Here is a 17,099-nt window from a genome sequence, read left to right as displayed (position 1 = left end):
TAATAGTGCAATCACATATATAGAGTTGGAGAGTATGTCCTACCTCTTGTTCACATAGTTAACAATTGGAATGTTCATCATTGGAAGATTCATTACCTGCAGCCAGTAGTAATGGTAGATAAGTAATGATTTTTATTTTTTTTATTAACAAGCGTCGGTATTTACCTGAATTCTCCTAAGGGCCATCAACACTAGTGGCATCGATGAGGTCAGGAAGCCGGCGGCTTGTCAAAGGCCCCCCTCCCATTTGCCCTGATGATTTGTTCCAGCTATTTTAAAACCCAGCAGAATTTTGGCGTTTACGGGTTCGGCGGGTAGGCAGTTCCACGGGTTTATACAACCCTATGGGTGAAAAAGCATCTCTTGTTTTCCGTCCTACATTGTAGTTTGTTGAACTTGAAACCGTTATTTCCTGTTAAATCTGACCATTTGAAGAAATTGTCCGGATCGACATCCTCCAAATTATTCAATATTTTAAAGGTTTCGATGGGATCCCCCCCTGTCATGCCTGGTTTGCAGTATGGTTAGCCCTGTGTCCCTTAACTATTCCTGGTACGTGAGATGACTAAGCTCTGGTATGATTTTTGTTGTCGGTGTTGCACCTTCCCCAGAACAGTTATGTATTTCTAAAGATGAGGTCTCCATGCCTGGATGCAATAATCCAGGTGGGGCACACCAGAGACTTACACAATTGAACGACTACTTTCTTTTTCTTGAAGGTAAAGGTACGCTTGAATATTCCCAGGGTTTGGGAATACAGTATATATATATATATATATATATATATATATATATATATATATATATATATATATATATATATATATATATATATATATATATATATATATATATATGCAATTGACGATCACAAAACACTGATCATTTTATGCGGAAAATCCACAGAGAAATATGAAATGAGGTGAACGTTTCGGCTTTGTTAAAGCCTTTGTCAACACCAGTCTGGTGTTGACAAAGGCTTTAACAAAGCCGAAACGTTCACCTCATTTCATATTTCTCTGTGGATTTTCCGCATATATATATATATATATATATATATATATATATATATATATATATATATATATATATATATATATATATATATAAAAGTTTGTGAGGGTACCACCTCTGGTGCCAATGTGGGGACCCATAGCCTCGGAGAAGAAAATAAAAAGTATTCAGAGGAGACCTTGTGGTTTCTCACTGAACACTAATATTATCTTCTCCTACCACCCCCATTCTTTTGTATGTACACATATATGTTTACTTTATTTGAACTTTGTTACAAAAAAGGAGTTACATATGGGTTACAAAGATGGTTGTCATAGGTTGTCGAGTTCTTCCAGCTCCTCAGATGGCGGGCAGGAACCCTGGATGCAGTGCGCATTTCCCCTCTGTATCGCCACACTGAGGCGCTGGAAAAGAAATATATATATATATATATATATATATATATATATATATATATATATATATATATATATATATATATATATATATATATATATATATATATATATATATATATTTGGTTCGCTTTTTTACTGCTGCTCCCACTTGTTGTGCAACTTTTAATGTATGATGGATTCTGACTCCTAGGTCCTTTTCTTCATCTATCTGTTGTAAGGTAGTATTGTCAATTTGGTAGGTGTGACTTGGATTGTTGTGCCCCACATGTAAGATCTTGCATTTATTTACATTAAAAAAAAACATTTGCCAGTCATCTTGTGCTACATAGCCTTCCCGGCTTGATGCCATCTTTGATAATTACTTACTTGCCATGTAAGCTACATCTACCGGAAGTACTTTGTCTGAATAGCCGGTTACCGTTTCCAGAAATGTGAGCAGGTTAGTAAGGCAGGATCTCTTTTTAACAAACTCATGATGCGTTGTTTTTACAAGATTGTTCTCTGTGAGATGCTGTATGATTCCTTCCCTTAGGATTCTCTCCATGAGCTTGTAGATGTGTGATATCAAGCTGATCGGACGGTAGTTTTCTCCCGAGCTCTTTCTGCCTTTTTTGAAAATAGGGGTAACATTTGCATATTTCCAATCCAGGGGGAACTATCCCTTGGTCCAGGGATTTTCTGAAAAGGAGTTTCAGTGGCATGCATAGTGCATTTGACAGTTCCTTTACGATTTTGGATTGAAATCCATCCACACCTGGGGCTTTTGAGTCTTTTAGTTTATCAATGCTCTTCCTGATTGTGTCGCATGTAATGGGTATATCCCTTAATTCATTCTCTTCACCTCCTTTAAACATTTGTGTGGGTGATGGGGTGTCATTCATATTTTTTTTAGTGTGAATAATGATGTAAAGTATTCATTCAGAGTGTTTGCTAACCTTTCATCATCCAATATAACTTTTCTTAGTCTCATCTTATGGGGGTCCTATAGAGTCCTTTGTTTCTGTTTTACTTCGTACATATGCATGTAACGATTTTAGATCTTCCTTTATGTTTTGGGGCAAGTTTTCTTTCGTGGTTTATTTTGGCTAATCTGATTTCCTGGGTAGCTGAATTTAATGCCCTTTTATATATCTCATAATCCATGATATTCATCGTGGATTTATTCCGTCTCCAAAGATTTCGTTTAGTTATTAACGCTCATTTGACTACTTGTGTTATCCATCTTGTTCCCTTTCTGTTCTTTCTCCTTTTTGGTACATTTTCTGTATACACAACAATGTGATGCTACCCTATTCTGTATTAAAGATTACAAAGTGTAGATAAAAAAACTAGCTATAAATTTATTTAATATCCTCCAGCTCATAAGATGGTTAGTCATACATGGAATCAGGAAGAACATGAAATGCGAGGTTGTTATCCTTGTGTGTTAGCAAGAATAACAGGTCCCGTAGGTCCTTCCCTTCCCCTCCCCAAAGACCTCTACGGAAGAGGTCTTCCCCAAAGACCTCTTCCCTCTCCCAGACAGTCCCTTCTCTTCCCCACACGTCTCTTCCTTCCTTCACACCCCTTTTCTCCCCCAGACACCCATTCCCTCCCTCACACACCCCTAATCTCCTTCAGACACCATTTAAGTCCCACCTACATACCCCTTCCTTCCTCTACACACCCCTTCCCTTTCCCATACACACACCTTCCCTTTCCCATACACACACCTTCCCTTCCCCTCGCATCCCGTCCCTCCACCACAAACGCCTTCCATAATTCACACCACACCCCTTCTCTCCCTTACCACACACCCTTTCCCACCTCTATACTCCTCTTCCTTCCCACCCGAGGACACTCCTCCCCCGATACAACACCACCGTCACCCTCTACTTCTCATATATCAATATTTTCCATCAAAAATCCGCATAAATTCCTCTGTCGAAGCTTGGTGGGCCCTCGACGGTGTGTGGGCTCTGCCGGATGATCCAGGATTTACCTGTCTTCAAAGACCCGTCCCCTTCACCACCCGTCCCCTTCACCACCCGTCCCCTCCACCACCCGTCCCCTTCACCACCGTCCCCTCCACCACCCGTCCCCTTCACCACCGTCCCCTCCACCACCGTCCCCTTCACCACCGTCCCCTCCACCACCCGTCCCCTTCACCACCGTCCCCTTCACCACCGTCCCCTTCACCACCCGTCCCCTTCACCACCGTCCCCTCCACCACCCGTTCTCTTCACCACCGTCCCCTCCACCACCCGTTTTCCTCCACTACTTCTGTGGTTGATTGCTCAATTAATCCCTGAACTATATGTTTAACAGATCTCTAACCCTGTCCATGGAGGACAGAAGAAAATGTATATATGTTGGTTAGCATTGTAAATGTGTGGCCACGTCTGTGGTAGGAAAAAGTCCCCACCATCACTGATTTTTTTGGTGGGGGGGGGGGGAGTAAAGAGGCTGGAGAGGCATAAGTGAAGGGGAATATAGAAGTGGGAAATACAGTGAGAGGTATGAAAGCAGGCGGGCTGTCCGCCTTGCTGACACGATGTGTGGGTGTTGGCAGCTAAGCTAAGCTGGCTCCCTCTTGTCAGGGAGCTGTGAGTGTGTGAGAGGTTCTTCACATGTGTTTCACCATATCTGGATGTCTATAGATGAATACTGTGTAGCATTCATATATACACACTCCCTGATGCTTCCACACATGTTGTTCTGTTTAAGGCTCTTTATTTTATTATTATTATTTATCGAGTTGTTCATACATACATATTATTATTTATCGAGTTGTTCATACATACACATAAATACATACATATGCTTACACATACACATACACATACATATATACATATACTGTCCACCACTGTCCCCACCATTTCCCATCCCCACCTCCACCTGACCCCTCCACCAGAAGAAAAGAGAGGACGTCTCCAGTTGGAGGAATGTGACAAATAGGGTTCGATTCTAGGACCCCTACTATTCCCAATTGATGTGAATGATCAACCAATGTTAGATAATCCCTAAAATGGCTTATAGTGATTGATAATTTTGCTACTAGTTCGCAAAGTTCACAAATTTATATAATATTTATGTGAGGAGATAAAAGGAACTGTTCAATTATGGAAGTGTGTGGCTGTGAACCCGTAGTGGTATGTCCACTCCACGACCGGGCCGCGGGGACGCTAAGCCCCGGAAGCACTTCAAGGTAACCTCAAGGTAAGGTCCACTACGGGTTCACCATAGCCCGTGCTACTTTGAACTTTTTGTTCGGAGTAGCTGAATCTAAAGCAACAAACAGATACAACGGAACCCAAATACCAGTAAAGAAATGCGGGGCCCATAACATGAAGACTAACGGTCATAGCATCTTTTTAATTTAGTTCACTTTTTATTCACCAAATACCTATCCTGTGGGCGGTAATGAAAAACGGCTACAGACGCATATAATGATTTCAGGATCTAAACCCCCAAATTGATCAACAGTTTATGAAACTAATACCACCATGACTTTAAGAGGCCTTAACACACAGAGTAAGAGTTTGCCGATCCAATTACATTTAGTTTTAAATTGCCTATCATGCACGCCATGCCCAGCCATTGGGGAGCGGTACAAATGTTACAGTCACCTGCATACACTACTACAGTTAGCGAACTGGGGATAAATGGCTAAAATTTCTGGTAGTGGATAATTTTGAATGGAATATTCAGACAGATAGCAACAATCAGAGAGTACACACATATACACATGCACATGAGCACTCGCTCACAAATTTATACAAGCATTCACAAACACACGTACACTAGCAGCCCCTCTCCGGCTCCGGTTGCAAAGCAACCGGAGCTAGGAACATGCACCTTTAATTACCTGCCCGGCCTGCACCCAGACCCAGCTGCCCAAGGTAATTACTTTATCGCGGCAACAACTTGATTCGGCCCAGCATTATTCACTTTAAACTGTAATAGTGGAAAGGAGGACCTGTAGTTGCAACGGTTCGTAAATAATAAAGAAAGTACTGCTCCTGACAACTGGGTGAAGAAAAGAAAACGGGACGAAAAATGACTCAGGCCACGTAGTAAAGATTCTCCCAGCTTCAAATCCCGTTTTCTTTTATTATTATCTTTTCTCACATGCTTTACCTCCGTATTTACAGCAGGAGAAAATATTAAGGTAAAGTTGAACTTTAACGTCGTAAAACAATAAAATACACACAAGCTGATGCCGGGGAAAAAAGCGGAACGATTTTTATACACAGACTCATTTGTGGTAATGATAATATATTTTATCTGTATTTATATTGCTTCGAGGATCAAAGGGCGGCACCCGATCCTCACGCGGACTACCTTTCTCCTACACGTTGCTTTTGAACCAAAACTGCTCAATATATATAATTATTTGGCTAGAAATATGATTTACTGGCTATATAAACTCGACTCTTCTGACCAACATCGTCGGTATACAACGCTGTGTGATATAGTTTCTTTCATTACTTTATGTCAAGATTATAATTGTTGTCGCTTAGTGTGTATAATATATCCTAATGTTGACCAAACCACAAGGCACTACCCGCTCACCATAGCCCCTGCTACTTGGAACTTTGTTCCAGGTAGCGAATCTTTAACAATAACAATAACAACCAAACCACACACTAAAAGTTGAAGAGATGACGACGTTTCAGTCCGTCCTGGACCATTACATTTCTGGAAAATTTTGGGTGCATTATGAGGATATCCTCAAGAACACGAGAGTGAATAAAATAATTGCAAAGCTCCAGGTGCCTCATGCCAACGGGTCTGAATAGTCTGATAACCGGGCATTCAGTGATGCAGTGTGCAAGATCATGCCCCAGTTCCTGCTCACAAAGCTTGCACATGGAGTGCTCAGGTTAGGGAGATCCGTCACCTATAGCCACCTGCCCTATGTAACGGTAACCCAACCTGATCCTGGCAACCAGTGTCACACAGTCTGGTGGACGTTTTGTGCTGCTCATAAACATAGGTTTTAGTTCTGAACAAATCATAGCTTTTTATACTGGTGCTTTCAGATCGTTGGGAGTCAGTAATTTCTCTCCAATCAGATCTGAGTGTTTGGAACAATATAGTTTTGACAGTAGAGATGGGAGATACCTAGATCTAATTCAACTTCATCTTTCTTACACGCTAATTTGACTGCAATGTCTGTGTCATTATGATGAGTTATATTTATGTGTGATGGTATCCGTACAAAGGAGATTCAAAACCCTTTACTCTGTGCACCGATTAGGTCATCTATAATTGGTAGTATGAGGTTCTTGCTGTCGATCTTCCAGGAGAAGTTTTCGATTCTATGAAGTGCAGACTTTGAATCACAAAACATTATTCCTCCTATGTTTTTTTTAATGTACTGGTAGCTAGTTGTAGTGCCACAAGTTCTGTTTGTGTGGAGGTCAGCCCGTTGTTTAACCTGACACTGACAATCTGTGTGTAAATATTATTTCTATAAAGCCTCCATGCTGCTGCAGTCCGTCCAGTAGAAGATTGGACTGAGCCGTCAGTGTAGACACAGTGCTCGTGAGATCTTAAATTTTCGATGGAGGAGGCAATTGTTTCAAGTGTGACAGCTTTGAGAAGAGCAAGAATCTCATTATCTTTCTTGGTGACTGGAGTGTACGATACTTGAATGGTGGGGTACAGATAAAGAGGAATATCGGAGACAGGTAGATTGCAATTAAATGGAATGTTGAGTTTGATGAGCTTGTAGGCATTTTTGATCAGCCATTTATCATAAAAGGAGTGAGTCGGTATGTTGGCACCAGTCAATAGGGTATTAACAGCACTGAATAATTTGTCTCTGAGCAATGCGGGAGATGAAAGGTCTCTCATGACTTTAAAGCAAAATGTCGTGTTGACTTGCATGATTCTCTCTGGTATGGTTGGAAGCTTCAGTTCTTCCCTCTTGTTGATGGTTGAGTATTATCCTCATGGCTTCATTCTGTACTACTTCAAGTTTGTCCAACACATTGGCGGGGAAGTTAATTAGGTGCAAAGCATGATAATCAACTTGAGATCTAACAAACTTCATATAGAATAATCTAGCATATATAATAATGATACCAATATTCTTACCAGTAAGTGTTTTCAGTGGTTTAAGTCTTTCTTTAATTATCCTACGATGTAAATCGTTTACAGTGTCACTGTTAATACCAACTCAAAGGTATTTGTGCTGCCCACACGTTCCAATGTTCTGGTTGTTAATCTTGAAAGTTAGAGGGTCATGAGTTTTCTCTTGATGATGGAGAGCTCTGGATCTAGTTATAGAGATAACAAAACCACATTCAATGCTTTTAGTAGCGAGTGAATCAATTAGAGCTTGCAGTCTAGTTTGGGTATTTGCAACAATGCATATGTCATCGGCATATGGCTTTGATGGATAAGTGTGATGATGACTTTGTCAGATAGTGTAGGACAAGGAAATAGAGAGAGAGAATATAATTGCAGGCCGGTCGAGAGCAGGCATAATATCACAAAGGGAAACTAGAAAGAGGTCATCCCAAAGCAAGGAGAGAGAGGGTAAGTCATATCGGCTCCGTGGGGTATGATGTGCTCATGATAATAGGCCGGTTCTGAGCCGATTACCCAAATAGTATGACTGTGAGCCCCTTTCTCCATAGTTAAGATTTTTAAAGGGTGACTCTCCAGAGCGCACCCCATTGGTGGTGCTGTTGACTGAGGTAGTGTTTTTTTATATATTTTATCTGGGATAACGATATTTATATCGGGACCTTCTGATACCTGGCATGGCCTAGTTGATTTAGGCAAGCATCAGGTATCCACCAGGACGCTGGTTCAAATCCTTGCATTGTTCCAACTGATTTCCTCATTGATATTTCACGCCATTCTGGTTTCTTTGTATTATTATTATTATTATGAATGTTCTACCTCTGACGCTCCTCTTTCAAAACACAGAGAGTAATCACACTAACGTGATGTATCAATGAGAAAGTCAGTAGGAACCATGACGATGATAATAGGATTTTGCATTCCTTTTATCATGTGGCCTGATTGTCTGAGGCATGTGCGTGGGACTACCCACCACATAGGCACGAATCCTCATCTCGGCTCCTGTAGATTTTCTCATTATTAATATTATTAGTAGTTCTATTGTCCATCCCTGTGTATATTTTTTTGAGATATATACAAGAGTTGTTACATTCTTGTAGAGCCACTAGTACGCGTAGCGTTTCGGGCAGGTCCCTGGAATACGATCCCCTGCCGCGAAGAATAGTTTTTACAACCAAGTACCCATTTTACTGTTGAGTTAAACAGAGGCTACAGTTAAGGATTTGGGACCAGTAAATCCTCCCCGGCCAGGATATAAACCCATGACAAAGCGCTCGCGGAACGCCAGGTAAGTGTCTTACCACTACACCACGGAGACTGGTAAAGTATTCATCTTCATGTATTTCTCAGCATATATCCATCATATATTCGTCTTTTAAAATGGCTCCTTATGCCTCTATCATTATGTATTCCTCTTTTAGTATGGCTCCTTATGCCTCTATCATTATGTATTCCTCTTTTAGTATGGCTCCTTATGCCTCTATCATTATGTATCCTTCATTATGTATTGCACTCCGCGTATCCCTGATCATATGTTTTTCACGTATAGGTGCAGCTATAAGTGGAGAACACACACATGAGCCTCTGCCGGGATTATGGAGATGGACGCCAAGTGCTGCTGAGATCACCAGGGCACACCCATAAATTTTATCAACGTGATTTATGCATTTTCCTGATTTACGTTTCAACTGTTGCCAGAACGTGCTACTGTAATGTGTGTTACAAGCCAAAACGGTAGAGCAACTTGTTACTACTGTGTGTGTGTTACAAGTCTAAACCGTAGAGTAACTTGTTGCTACAATGTGTTACAAACTTAAAGGATTATATTGGTTTTCTGTTGCAATATCCATATATTGTTTATCTTCGGAAGCCATATTCGTGTATTATGTAGTGAATTTTACGGCCCTAACAACATAGACCTCAACCAGATATGTTGTAAATAGAGAAAGTGATGGAGACATAATAAATGTAGGAAGCGCTGGAGACACATCATAAGTTTTTGATACACGCCGAGTGTCGCTCCCAGGATGCATAGTGCAACCCGTCCTCTTAAAAATAACGTCGCTTTTGGCTGGTATGTGCGCTATGGCCAAAAGTGGACGTAATTTGAAATGAAATCGACTCACAAAAGTGACGTACTGTCCCGTTTTCTGTTTGAGTCGTCCGGCCGACTCGGAAAGGTTAGGAGAGGAAACTTTCAATTAACATTTTTCAAACAAATTTGAAACTTTACGAGAATTTCCTGCCCACCTAACCTACCAGAGGACCCTTAACTTACTGTTGTTGAAAAAAAATCCCGAATTTATTTTCATTTTCAGATTACGTCCACTTTCGGCCATACGGGTAAACGGCCCGAAGCGACGTTATTTTTAAGAGGACAGGTTGCCCTGGTCTGGTGACTGCTTCCTCATTGGAGGTAATAATTAACTACAAAATAAATTATTTTTTTATAGGAAGTTATTCACACAGAAGCATACGGTATTTATAAGACCAATCACCTAATGAATCTAATTTATTCATTTATTGAAACATTAACGTCATTAACTTTGAAATCTGTCAAATTTTTCCAGTATTTTGTTAAGTTCCTGTTCAAAATCAGGTATTCAATAAGTTTAATTTTTCTTCTGTGTCTCCATACATATATGCTTAATGTATTAATATCAATTAAGAGTCCTACCTCTCGATTAGTTATAAAACCTAGCCACTTCAGAAAGGGAAGTTCTTGAATAGCTACGTATTGAATGGTACAGTGTAATACTTAGTCCCTGGTTACTGGAACCAAATCTTGTTGGCATCTGGAGATTAGTTGTACTTCCCATATTTGTTGTATCATTCCATACTTATTTGTGTTAATGAATTGTTATATTTTTACCTGACAGATTTAATACATTCATACAAGAACAAATCCACAATGGCCGTGACGAGGATTCGAACCTGCGCCCGGGAGCATCCCAGACACTGCCTTAATCGACTGAGCTACGCCAGGGTTAAAAAAAAAGAGTTGAAACCGAAATCCACAAGTTGGCCCTTGTGGATTTGTTCATTTGATGCATCACGTTAGTGTGATCTCTGTGTGTAACATTCATACAAGGAGTTCCAGCATCTCCTTTCTAACGCATTCTATTTGACCATTACACGGACATTGAAAAAACAACAACGTTCTTTACGTTTTACTGGTTCACCTGAGCGTCCAATTTACACATCTGTCTTTTCAGTCTGCTGCTTACAAAATATTAACGGTTTGTCCCCTGCTGATTATGTCAGTGTCTGAGCATCTTGAATGTTGTAATCAGGAGTTCCTCTGGTTCTCTCTCTTCCAGAAGAAGATAGAAGTCGTAAGATTCATTTCCCTGAAAGTATGCTCATATCCCAGCTCTATAAGTCCTGCAAGCAACCTCCGAGGCAAACCTATGACAATTCTATTTTTATTTATTTGACTGAGGATTCCATGATAGTACTGTATACTCTGTAAATATAATATATAGCACCAACATGGAATCATACTCAAATTACTATCACTGTGTGGCAATAGTAGTAATTTGAATCAAAATGACTATTCCGATTTCTGAAAACTGTTATTGTACGTGTCAGCGTACCGTGAGCTATCGATATTTGTACGTGAGTGTTTGTGTATACTTGGTCCGGCAGAGCACACACGGGAGACACCTCCCGTCACGCAGGGTGGCAGTCGCACCTCCACAGATCTCAAGTATCAGCTCATGATACTGGTAATGGCTCAAAAGGGCCTACCACTTACGGGCTATTCATGCCCGTGCCACCTTTTGGGCGGCTTAATCTTCATCATCTGTATACTTGGCTAGTATTCTCAGACCCAGAGCAGAACCTTCCTGCCTGCTACTGGTGTGGGGTCCTCGCCGCTTGCTTCACCACACCCATCTCACTCAAAGAGAAGAAGAGGAAAAATAGAATAGGAATAAAACTCACCAGAGAAGCTTAGCTCCCACATTCGTAAACATCTTTGCCTCAACAAAAAGCTTTAAGGATGCAGCATCCGCGTCATCTCACGGTGTCACTCTTACATATTTCTCTATGGAATTATTTTCCTCCAGACAAGATAGATTCGCATGTCCCTCTGGAAATTTGTGCTTTTTCAGTGTCAAGGACATTACAGGATGGGGGCTGGTGAGGGCTAAACAGGAGAGGACTTGGTGACGGTGTTGGTGACGGTGGTGGTGACGGTGGTGGTGGTTACGGTGGTGGTGACGGTGGTGGTGGTGACGGTGGTGGTGGTGACGGTGGTGGTGGTTACGGTGGTGGTAGTGACGGTTTTGGGGATGGTGATGGTGGTGGTAAAGGTGTGACGTTTTGTGGTGAAAGTGACTGTGCTTACAGTGATGATGACGATGATGATGCCAGTGGTAGGTGGTGGTAATAAGGGTGGTGACAGTGATGACGGTGGCTATCTTGTGATGATTTCGGGGTTCAACATCCCCGCGGCCCGGTCGCCGACCAGGCCTCCTGGTTGCTGTACTGGTTGCAACCAGGCTATAGGACGCGGCTGCCCGCTCGTAGCCTGTTCGCACCATTGTAGTGGTGTCAGTGATGGTTTTTGATTGAGGGGCGACGACGATCGAGGGATCTGATGCGCCCCGGCTGCCCGATACCGGGGAAGTAGTGAAGAGGGAAGGGGCCCTTAAAGCCTCTTCAGGCCACGGACTTCAGGCCCGATGAAGCGGAATGTATGGCGAAGCATGTCATAACGGACGTCTTCATCTCTCGCACCTCAGCCCCATCCTCCTGTTTTGATAGTACTTATAGGAAGGATGAGGATCATAGTACATATACTAACGCAATTCGAAAATAGAAATTGGAACTATTGAATTCGAACAAACCGGAAAACTATTTTCTACTTATATCGCAGACAAACTAACCTAACCTAACCTTCCTATGCCTAATACACGCTATATGAGGCCTAATATAGTGCATATATGTGCTATATTAGGCCTAGGAATATTTAAGTTTGTTTTTTAGCTTCATTTTTCGGACTCTATACAGTGAATAGTACAAAATTCTACCATCTAATTGCTTAGTACGTCAATATGTTTTACCCGAAGGCCACTAACCCAAGTGGTTTCGACGAGGACAGAAAGCTGGCGGCTTGTCGAAGGTCCCCCCATTTGCCTTATTATTTTTTCAGGTATTTTTTTACAACTCAACACAGTTTTGGTAGTTAGGGCTAGAAACTTCCCTGAACAGGATAATGACCTGGCCAACACTGTGGGGAATTTTGTTCATACAGTTTAAATAAAAACAAACTTCAGGCATTCGAGTAAGGGACAGTTACGTATAGGTAAGGTTACCTCTATCAGGGTGCTTATTTTCAAGTTAATGGACCTGGAACGTATCACATATTCATTTTGTTAACTCTTTTTACCAGGGTATATTTTGGTAACAAAGCAGTCATCTGGTATTGTTTCCATTCGTTATTTAGCCTTTCAGCAGTGTGAGTGTACGTGTACATATAACCAGGTTTGTACTATTATTAAACCCCGAGTGAAGTATTAAGCATAGGAACTGGAAGCTGACTTAATTATCTATACAAACTTACTACGATTGTTCCGAGATCAACAGACTTATATTTAATACACAAACTAATCTACGCACTTGTGTTGATGCTGAACATTGCTTATGTGTCGTATCTGAGCAGTCTAGTGGATATATGTACATTATTTGATTGACCTGATCATCTGACGTCCAGAAGCAAATGTCCAACAAAACAGGCGCATCAGGGGGGCAGGACTATCATAAGGATAATTTAGTGAATCTATGATACCTTGGTGGATGATGTTAAGGCACAGTAGAATACTCACTAAGAGAAAGGAGATGGTAAGACAAGTATCTCGGGGGAACGATAAGATTCAGATAGGACATTAGAGAACTGGAATCCAAAGCGAGAGATTATGTGAGAGCTGCAGGAGAAGGGCCATAACTCAAATATGAAGAAGAACCCAAAGTGGCGTCATCAGCATAAGAATGGAGAGCACTGGCTTTACCACGAAGATCATAAATGAATAATGTGGACGGTGGCTTGGCATTAGTACCGACGGAGATAACGGCAGGCCATTGGCTGCGTTTTCCCACGACGGTGTATCGGGTGCAGTCTCAAAAAACTATTTGACACTGCACCCGAATTCCCAAATAGTTTTCAGTCTCAAAAAACTATTTGAGATTGAGATAACAATTAATACAATTTTCAAAGGCTAGTTGTTGCTCGTGTGGTCGCCCAGAAGGCAAGTGTCGAATGTGATTGGTAATTGTTGCAGTTGTTAGTGGTCATATGGTTGTTACAGTTGTTAGTGGCCATGTGGTTGTTACAGTTGTTAGTGGCCATGTGGTTGTTACAGTTGTTAGTGGTCATGTGGTTGTTAGAGTTGTTAGTGGTCATGTGGTTGTTACAGTTGTTAGTGGCCATGTGGTTGTTACAGTTGTTAGTGGTCATGTGGTTGTTACAGTTGTTAGTGGCCATGTGGTTGTTACAGTTGTTAGTGGCCATGTGGTTGTTACAGTTGTTAGTGGCCATGTGGTTGTTACAGTTGTTAGTGGCCATGTGGTTGTTACAGTTGTTAGTGGCCATGTGGTTGTTACAGTTGTTAGTGACCATGTGGTTGTTACAGTTGTTAGTGGTCATGTGATTGTTAGAGTTGTTAGTGGCCATGTGGTTGTTACAGTTGTTAGTGGTCATGTGGTTGTTACAGTTGTTAGTGGCCATGTGGTTGTTACAGTTGTTAGTGGCCATGTGGTTGTTACAGTTGTTAGTGGTCATGTGGTTGTTACAGTTGTTAGTGGCCATGTGGTTGTTACAGTTGTTAGTGGTCATGTGGTTGTTACAGTTGTTAGTGGTCATGTGGTTGTTACAGTTGTTAGTGGTCATGTGGTTGTTACAGTTGTTAGTGGCCATGTGGTTGTTACAGTTGTTAGTGGCCATGTGGTTGTTACAGTTGTTAGTGGCCATGTGGTTGTTACAGTTGTTAGTGGCCATGTGGTTGTTACAGTTGTTAGTGGCCATGTTTTGTGGCTGTTACAAATATTAATGGCCATGGTTTGTGTTTGTTACAGTTGTTAGTGATCATACGTTGTGTTAGTCGTTATATTTTATGGTTGTTATAGTTTGGGGTTTTACAGTTGTTAATTACCACATGAGAGAGAGAAAGCAAGCAAGGGGAAAGTTAGTTTAACATAGAGAGCACACATGTGAAGTAAGACAATACAGTACTCTATAATGCTCTGAGACCTGAGACGTCATCCTTACTGTCTGTATCACGAAAGAAGAGCAAGGTAACACACAAAGAGATGCATAAAACAGGACAACTCAATTAACATTTTCAACGAAATTTGTGTCATGCGATAAGAGATAAAAGAGAAACAAAAAATCTTCCATCTAACCGTTGCTTTTATTCAGGAGAAAACCCAATATCCATCTCCTGTGCTGGTCTCAGTGCAGAGAACTTGGACTGAATAACGCAGACTTGGATTGTGGGCCTCGAATTCTGGCCCTCACCTATCATTGTTTTCCTACCTTTATATCCTACTCACACTCTTTATTTTACTATCTTTCTCTCTTTCTTTCTCTCTTTATTTGGTCCTGTGCCATCTATTGTTCCACTGAAGACATGATGAGTGTGTGTGTAACGTGAAGGAACTCGAGTATTCGCCAAGCCCAGCACCGAGGCGGAGTGCTCATACCGCTCCGGATTAGGCCAATACACCTGCAAGTACTGTCCAATACGAGGCTCAGTATTGATTATCGGCGAGTTCACTCGTCCTTAGTGATGGCCACGGGTTGAGCACTATCTGAAATATATATGTTGGGATTCGTCATGTTTGCACATTTGTAGCATTCCCAGGAGGGAAGTCAGCAGGGTAGCCAGCAGCATTCCCAGGAGGGAAGTCAGCAGGGTAGCCAGCAGCATTCCCAGGAGGGAAGTCAGCAGGGTAGCCAGCAGCATTCCCAGGAGGGAAGTCAGAAGCATTCCCAGCAGAGTAGTCAGCAGCATTCACACCACGATAGTCGGTATCATTTCCAGCACAGTATCAGGCTATATATAAATCCAACTTATCTGTCGAGCAGTCCTTACGCAACTCCTACCAGAAAGGCTCAAGGATACTACGGAATTCCTGAATCGGCTGCAGGAATTTTCAACCTCCCATACCGCAAAGGGTATGTCTGTTCCCCCTTGATGCAGTATTCTTGTACCATAGTATACCGCAAAGGGGAGCGGCGAGAAGAATTCTTCGGTGAGAACAAGGGAAGGATTGGATAGGAGCTCATGCAAGCAGGTGTCCAGAGGTCCCCCCTCTAAGGAACTGTTAGAGGGATGCATAGTACATGTCATGAGGGATGCGCTGCTCCAGTTTGACAGGAGGACGTACCCACAAATTAAAGGCACGGCCATTGAAACCTCCAGCAGTGTAGCCATAGCTGATTTTTTTTGCACATAGTATTTGAAACAGAAAGGCTTCAGTTCGCTCCGGCCCCCATCCTTCACCCAAGATATATAGATGATATCTTCGGGGATATGACAGGAGGCATACAACACCTGAGCATGTTCTTCGACTGGGAGAACACGGTACACGGGAACCTTAAGTTCACTCTAGAAACCAGTGACACCAGCCTCGCCTTCCTAGACACGCTGGTCTACTTGGATGAAAACGGAGTTCTGCAGACGACTATACACTATAAACCAACTAACCTCCCCCACATATCTTCTTTTCTCGAACAGCAACCCCTCCCCAGCCCTCAAGAGGTCACTGCCATATGACTAAAGAGAATAGTGAGTGATGACAACAAGTTTCAAGAGGCGCTCTCGGTCCTGTGGGGGTATTTTAGACGCAGGGGGATACCCTGAAAGAATCCTATTTGTCGGATAGTTAGCCACAAGTATAGTAGGACCTTGCTACAGGGCACGCGGGCAGTAGAGATACCGCTGATAGACTAATTCTTTCTTCACTCTACCTTCCGAACATGGCTGGGCTCCAACGCTTAGAGCTCAATAAACTATGGGCTTGCTGACAGATACCTACAAGGACCACACAGCCTGGCAGAGGTCCCCCCGGACTACCCTATGGTTACGTGGAAACAGAATGTCACCAAGAGCTGCCGGTCACCAAGAGGGAGCCGGTCGGCCGAGCGGACAGCACACTGGACTTGTGATTGTGTGGTCCCGGGTTCGATCCCGGGCGCCGGAGAGAAACAATGGGCAGAGCTTCTTTCACCCTATGCCCCTGTTACCTAGCAGTAAAATAGGTACCTGGGTGTTAGTCAGCTGTCACGGGCTGCTTCCTGGGGGGTGGAGGCCTGGTCGAGGACCGGGCCGCGGGGACACTAAAGCCCCGAAATCATCTCAAGATAACTCAAGAAGAGACGTCCTGGTAAGAGCAAAATTCCCCAGGGACGAGTATCGTTTTTTGGGGGATTGTGTCAGGGGTTGAAGAATACCACATTGATGATACCTAACTAGCCATTGGGTACAACATATCTCAGTCTCGCTCAATATTAATGGCCATCATGCACACACCGCGCTCCTCCAGGTACAGTAGTCATATTATGTGCTGACCAACTAATAAATTAGACATAATAGAGGCATC

This window comes from Procambarus clarkii, chromosome 86 (assembly GCF_040958095.1).
Source record: "Procambarus clarkii isolate CNS0578487 chromosome 86, FALCON_Pclarkii_2.0, whole genome shotgun sequence".
Classification (NCBI taxonomy): domain Eukaryota; kingdom Metazoa; phylum Arthropoda; class Malacostraca; order Decapoda; family Cambaridae; genus Procambarus; species Procambarus clarkii.
The sequence above is the reverse complement of the archived record's forward strand: the minus strand, read 5'-3'. Positions refer to the sequence as shown.